Source organism: Myotis davidii, unplaced genomic scaffold (assembly GCF_000327345.1).
Source record: "Myotis davidii unplaced genomic scaffold, ASM32734v1 scaffold833, whole genome shotgun sequence".
Taxonomy (NCBI): Eukaryota; Metazoa; Chordata; class Mammalia; order Chiroptera; family Vespertilionidae; genus Myotis; species Myotis davidii.
In genome coordinates this window covers 45,917-53,461 of record NW_006284849.1, presented here as the reverse complement: position 1 = coordinate 53,461, position 7,545 = coordinate 45,917, and positions in this window count along the sequence as shown.

The following is a 7,545-nucleotide window of genomic DNA, read 5'->3' as shown; positions in this document are numbered from 1 at the left end:
CACTCTTTCTGCTTATTCTCTTCCCTTCAGCTAGCTTTAATCAGGCATAAAAAATGAGCATTGTGGGAGAAAAAAATGAATTTTTGCATTTTTATTGTGTTGTCCACAGTGAATTTGTAAGGCAAGACAAAGGAGGGCATAAGTATAATGGAAAGTTGAAAAAAAAATACAAAAGGAAAAAGGACAGGCATTCTATTGAGCTGTGTAACCTCTATAAGCCCTTTTCTAGTCTCAGCTACTTAATGCTAGGAAAACAACATGACAAGCAAAATGGTACAAAGCCAAATTGCCCATCACATGGCATAACCTACTATTAAGGGAACATTTAAGAGGGCAACAAAACACAGAATAGCAATCCTTACTGTCTGCACACTGAGTGAAAAATTGAGCAAAATGTTCAGTCTCTCTAGATGTTGTGAGAAGAGACCATGTAAAAAATGTTTAATTTCCTCTAAGTTTTTTTAAAAGTTCATTTTAAGAGTACCCTGAAGTGGTTTATTTATGAAAAGAAGAAACAATTTGGAATGGCCCTGTGTTTCCAAATCATTTGGATAAGCATTTCTGTAGAGATGTTTTGGATTCGATAAGGTTTTGACTTTTAATACATGACTTTGGGTATTTTTATGACTTAGTGACTTTCTAAACCAACAAGTGGAGGGTGATGTAACAGAGAAAGCAAAAGCTTCATATTCAAACAGCCCTTGAGAACAATGCAGGCTCTGACACCAGTTTCATGACCTTAGCAACTTACTTATTTTCTCCTCTAGCCATAATTTCTCCATCTTGTCTTGAAAATTAGAAACTATATATAAATTACTGAGAACATAGTACTAAATAAGTAGCTTTTTATAACTATTATCATCAGCAACAGTATAATCATTTCCAGAAATAGGGACAAAGTCAGGTATAAGCATTTATATCACAAGTTATGCTCATCTTATCTAATAAAGAGAAAATATGCAAATTGGCCATTACACCATAACAGTCAAGTTGGCTGCACCCACAGCAGAGGCAGGGATTCCTTAACACAAGATGGCTGCGCCCACAGCAGAGGCTGAGTTCCCATAACGAGCCTTAATGAACAATCAGCAGGGACCTGAGGCTGTGTGGCACTGGGCTGGGGCAGGGGACCTGAGGCTGCACCCCCAATCTGGTGGGGATTGACAGGGAACCTCAGGCCACACCCCCCACCCCAGTACCAGGCCAGGCCAGGGGACCTCAGGCCGTGCCCCCCACCCTGGCGCCAGGCTATAGGGCCTCAGGCCATGGCCCCTACCCTGGCACCAGGCTGGGGGGCCTCAGGCCATGCCCCCAGCACCAGGCCCGGGGACCTGAGCCAAGACACACCCTGGCACCAAGCCGTGGGACCTGAGGCTGCATCCCCAGCCCAGCCTGACTTGACAGGGGACCTCAGGCCATGCCCCCACGCCCCAGCACCAGGCTGTGGGACTCTCAGGCCATGCGATCTCAGGCTTAGCCCATGGCCCAAGTGCCAGGTAGGGGACCTCAGGCCACACCCCTTCACTCCGGGACTGGGCCAGGGGACCTGAGGCCACACCCCCATCCAGCAGGGCTTGACAAGGGACCTCAGGGAATATCCCCCACCCCAGTGCCAGGCCGGGGAAACTCAGGCCATGCTTCCTGCCCCAGCACTGGGCCAGGGGACCTGAGGCCGTGCCCCCTGCCCTGGCACCAGGCCGTGGGACCTGAAGCCATGATGCCTGCCCAACGGGGCTTGACAGGGGACCTCAGGCTGTGGCCCCTGCCCCGGCGCCAGGCTGGGGGACCTCAGGCCAAGCAACCTCAGGCCACACCCCATGTCACAGTGCCAGGCCAGGGGACCTGAGGCCGCATTCCCCACTCGGCGGGGCTTGACCCGGCACCTCAGACTGTGAACCCCACCCAGCAGGGCCTGACAGGGGACCTCAGGGTGCACCCCCTACCCAGCGGGGCTTGATGGGGCACCTCAGGCCAAGCCCCCTGCCCTGGTGCTGGGCTGGGGGACCTGAGGCCATACCCCTCACCCCAGCACCAGGTTGGGGGACCTGAGGCTGTGCCCCCCACCATGTGGGGCTTGACGGGCACCTCAGGCTGCGCCCCCCACCCCAGCACTGGGCAAGGAGACCTGAGGCCGCATCCCATGCATGGCAGGGCTTTCTTGACAGAGGACCTCAAGGCATGCCCCCTGCCCCGGCCCGGGCCAGGGGACCTGAGGCCGTGTTCCCTGCCTGGTGGGGCTTGACAGGGACCTCAAGGTGCACCCCCTGCCACAGTGCCGGGCCGGGGAAACTCAGGCCATGTTTCCTGCCCCAGCACCAGGCCAGGGGACCTGAGGCCATGCCCCCTGCCCCAGCGTCAAGCTGGGGGACCTGAGGCTGCGCCCTTCTGCCATGTGGGGCTTGACAGGGCACCTCAGGCTGCGCCCCCCGCCCTAGCACCGGGCAAGGGGACCTGAGGCCATATCCTATGTCCCGGCACCAGGCCAGGTGACCTGAGGCCACATCCCACGCCCGGTGGGGCTTGACAGGGGAATTCAGGCTGTGCCCCCTGCCCCAGCACCAGACTGGGGGACCTCAGGCCACACCCCCTGCCCCAGTGCCGAGCCTGGAGGTCTCAGACCACGCCTCCCCCCCCAGCACCAGGCCTGGGGACCTGAGGCCATGCCTCCTGCCAGGTGGGGCTTGACAGGGGACCTCAGGGCACATGCCCAGTCTGGTGGGGCTTGACAAAGGACCTCAGGCTGTGCCCTCCACCCTGGTGCCAGGCTGGGGAAACTCAGCCAGCACCTTCCACCCCAGCGCTGGGTCAGAGGACCTGAGGCCATGCCCTCCACCCTGTCGTCAGGCCGGGGGACATGAGGCTGCAGCCCCCACCCGCGGGATTTGACAGGGGCTCTGAGGCTGTGCCCGCGACCTGGCGGGGCTTGATGGGGGACCTGAGGCTGCGGCCCCTGTCTGGCACCAGGCCAGGGGACCTGAGGCTGCACCGCCTGCCTGGCAGGGCTTGACAAGGGTGGGTCCGGCTGGGTCTGGATCTTGCATGATTTTCAGGCACTGCAGGTAGGCGGGGACTTGACTCTGGGTCCCATGGCATGCCCCAGACTCTGACAGGAAGAAGATTTTCATGTACATTTTACTAATTTTCTTTCATCTCTGATACTTCTATTATAGAGAAAGGGTAAATAGCAATATTAAAATATTTCCTCTAATGAATTCCCTTTTAATGTGCACAAATTTTGTGCACTGGGCCACTATTAAAGCAATAATCTTATATGCTGGATTAAATTGATTGCAACATGATAAATTATAAAATAATGAGTTCAGTTCTGCTTGACAGACAAGTCCACATTTACGCATTGTGCCCTAAATTTTCAAAAGAGATCTATACATTTTTCTGTCCTGATTTAATGACCAAATTGTCTTACTCTGATGTAGGGCCTCTCAACCCCATCATTGTTGACTTTTGGGGCCAGATAATCCATTGTGGCAGGAGGCTGTTCTGTGCATTATGGCATATTTAGCTGAATTCCTGACATATACCTTCTAGATGCCAGCAGCACATCCCCAATTGTGACAACCAAAAGTGTTTCCAGAAGTTAAATATCTCTCAAGGGGCCAAAATAACCCACTTTTGTGAATCTAGTTTAAAGATGTATGGAGATTGATTCAAGGGCTTCTCTTACTTTGTGGATATTGGGTCTACATCCACTAGACCGAGTCACTTATTTTCAGCCTCTAACTAAAAAGGCCAAGTATATACAAGGTTCAGGTGTATAATGTACTTTCATAAAACCAGAATAGACATTGTTTGGAATTACAGAGATGCCGCTGCTGTTTCATTATAAGTATAACTATGGCTGCTGCTTCTTTTCTCCTTCTTCTGCTTCTCCTTCCTCTTCCTCTTCCTCTTCTTCTCCTTTTCCTTCTCCTTCTCTTTCTCCTCCTCCTCCTCCTCCTCCCCCTCTCCTCCTCCTCCTTCTTCTTCTTCTTCTTCTTCTTCTTCTCCCTCATTTTGAGAGAGGGAGAGGGAGAGAGAGAGATAGATACATCAATGATGAGAGAGAATCATAAATCAGCTGCCTCCTGCATGCTCACACTGGGGATTGCGCCCACAATCTAGGCATATACCCTGACCAGGAATCAAACCGTGACTTCCTGGTTCATAGATCTAGGCTCAACCACTGAGCCATGCCAGCTGGGCCATGGCTTCTTATTTGACACATGTAATTCTCAGTTTTCTTATCTCTAATGTCTGGCTAACAAAACTATTGTTATACCCCCCACCACCACATTCATATGTTGAAGTCCTAATTCCTAGTACGTTCGATGGGACTGTGTTTGAAGAGAGGATCTTAAAAGATTTAATTAAGTTAAAATTAGGTCATTAGGGTAAACCCAACTCCAGTATTACTGGTTTCTTTAGAAGAAGAAGAAATATGAACACAGATATATACACAGAAGGAAGACCATGTGAAGACACAGAGACAATATGGCCCTCTATAACCCAAGGAGAAAGGCCTCAGAAGAAACCAACTCTTCCAATACCTTGATCTGGGACTTCTAGCCTCCAGAACTGTTAGAAAACAAATGTATGTTGTTTAAGCCACCCAGCCTGTGGTACTTTGGAATGGCAGCCTTAGCAAACTAATACAAACACCTAATAGGAAGAAATTTTATGAGGATTAAATGTGTACTTTATGAATATCACAGAATTATTATGGTAAAGAGTTCACAGTTGAGATGTTGATAGCCATTCTTTATTGAACATGTATTATGTGGCAAGCACACTTTACTAAGCAATGTACCTACATTATTTCTAATTTCACAATAAATATTCAAGGTAGATATGGTGGCCATGAGAATGCACCTTGTACAAAGAGTATAATTGAGTAAAATTAATGGTCCTAGCCACTGTGCTCTTCAATTGTTGCCTCGCTCTCTCCCAGGTCATGCTTCCTAGGAACTGTTCCCAGCCGGTGATTGGCATGGCAGGGAGATGAGAGACTCCTCTGACTGGAGACTGACTTGAGGACTTTCCAAAGGCCTTCCAGGGCATTCCTTAGACTGCATAGTAATCTGGGGTGCTTCTACCATCCTCTTAATTCTTCTAAGTGTGTCATGATCTGATGACGTGTCCAACATCCTCCAGCCTGTTCTCCATTGCTTCTTGCTGGCATTTTACCTAAAAAACTCTTGCATGCTGAATCCTCCCAGTTGGACTGCTTCTTGGAGAACCTGAATTACCACAGTATTACTCTGACTCTATTTTACAGACGAAACAGGCACACAGAAGGGTGTGTCCAGGATCATATAACTAATCCTAGTGATACTCTATTCAGATATGTTTGTCTGACTCCATAAACAGAGTTATTTCTCCCAAGTATAATGTGTCATAAATGTATAATAAAAGTACTTTAAATATTAAAACCATTATATGCACCCACCATATAGATTTTTAAAATAATAAAATAGAAATCTGAAGTCAATATATCAGGTTTATGAACAATCAATGCACATAAGTAGTAACAATGTCCCTCTTTTTGCTTTACTCATGCTTCCAAAGGTCAGGTTACGCTAACGCTGCTTGAATTCTCCTCCACAAAAACACAGCATAGCACTCTGCAAACCACTGTCATCACACTCACCATGGGAGCTACCAAAGAGATAGCTAGTGACATTTTCACTCTTGCCTCAGAAGTCAAGAGAAATAAAATAGCTAACTTTCACTTGGTGCCAGGCACCATACTAAGTGCTTTATATATGTGGTGGAATACTTTGACATTGACAATGGAGGTTCATATCACCACTTCTCATACATTCCCCCATGCTAAAATTTTGTTGCTAACCTGAAAAAAATGTTGGGAACAGAGGCCTACTTAATTTGTAGAGATTAAGTTTCAGCTCCATTGAAGAATGTGGGCTTGAAATAGAAATTATGTCCAATTATATAACACTTGAAATTAAATATATTCCACATCTTGAGTATATAGGACATGTCTTAGCCACTAGATTTTCATCAACTTATATTCCTTTCTATCTTTCTATTGGATTGTTTGGGTGTCTATTTCCCTTTACCCCTTTATTGCTTTAGAAGGTATTCTTTCTAATCTAATCTGGTAGCTAGTTACCTTTAAAGTGTAACACAGACACTTCATTTTATGAAGAATACATTTATTTTTAATATTTTATTGATTTTTTAGAGAGAGAGGAAGGAAGAGGGAGAGAGAGAAACATTGATGTGAGAGCAAAACATCAATTAGCTGTCTCCTAAAGGCCCTCTACCAAGGATCCATCTGGCAACCCAGGCATGTGCCCTGACCAGGAATCAAACTGGTAACCTTTCAGTGCCCTGGATGATGCTCAACCAACTGAGCCACACCAGCCAGGGCATGAAGACTAAATTTAATCAGTCTATCCTTCCCTGGAATAATAAAGGAAATCATTTTATATCCATCATCCCACTATAGCATTGCGTGTGCTTGCTCTTTTATTATATCTGACACTTTTAACAGTTTTTACTAGAAGGTTTTTGGTCTCTAAACTATAGGAATCAGAAGCAAACCAAGTTTGAGTTAGATAATTTCTGACCTCCACTGCAATGACTAAATTGAGCAATTATGTGGGTAGTATTTGCAGAAAACTACAAAAAATTACTTTCGTTAGACAGTTACTAAGACAACCCTATAGAAAAGAAGGACATATGACGAGCCAGATAAGCCACACAATAATATTGGGATGTTCCTGATGGACAAATTTTCAAAGATACTACAAAATCTGAAGAGTGCTTTAGTCTATCACATTTGCCTGTGGAGAACATACAGTATTTTTAGTGTATTTCCAAAGATTTTGAAATATCAAAGAGCTGTAGATTTATTAAATACCAAAAATAAGATATTCTGTAAAAAAAAGCTATTCATATTTTTCTCAGGTTTGAGTATTGTTCTTTAAATATAATCAAATGTTATATGATTTCTAATGATTCTAAGTATAAAGATCCTTTTTAATGTATGTATAATAGATTACATGTTATGAGGAAAAATCACACTATGTGATACATCCATTTCATTTAGATAAATATATTTTTGTTAAATTTTTTCCTGTTTTTGAGATATAATTGGCATATAACATGGAATTAGTTCAAGGTGTACAACATAATAATTTGAGATATATATCTAATCTAATAATAGACAAACATGGTAATTGACTGTATCTTTGCTACGCTTCCCGTTGGCTAATCAGCATGATATGCAAATTAACCGCCAACAAAGATGGCGGCTAATTTGCATATGTAGGAACCAAGTGACGAAGCGAAGCCAGCTGGCCCCTGGCAGGAGCAGCGAGTGAAGGCTGGCGTGGCGAGCAAAGAGCAAAGAGGGAAGTCCACTGTGCCAGCCCCGCCCCCGGGGCCCATGTGGCGAGGGAAGAGCTAAGCCCCTCGCCTGCTGAGGGCTGGAGTGGCCAGTGAAAAGTGAAGAGTGAAGCCCACCGCGCCGGCCCCTCCCGGCGAAGAGCAAAGGTCTGGGTTCCGGGTGCCGAAGAAAAACTA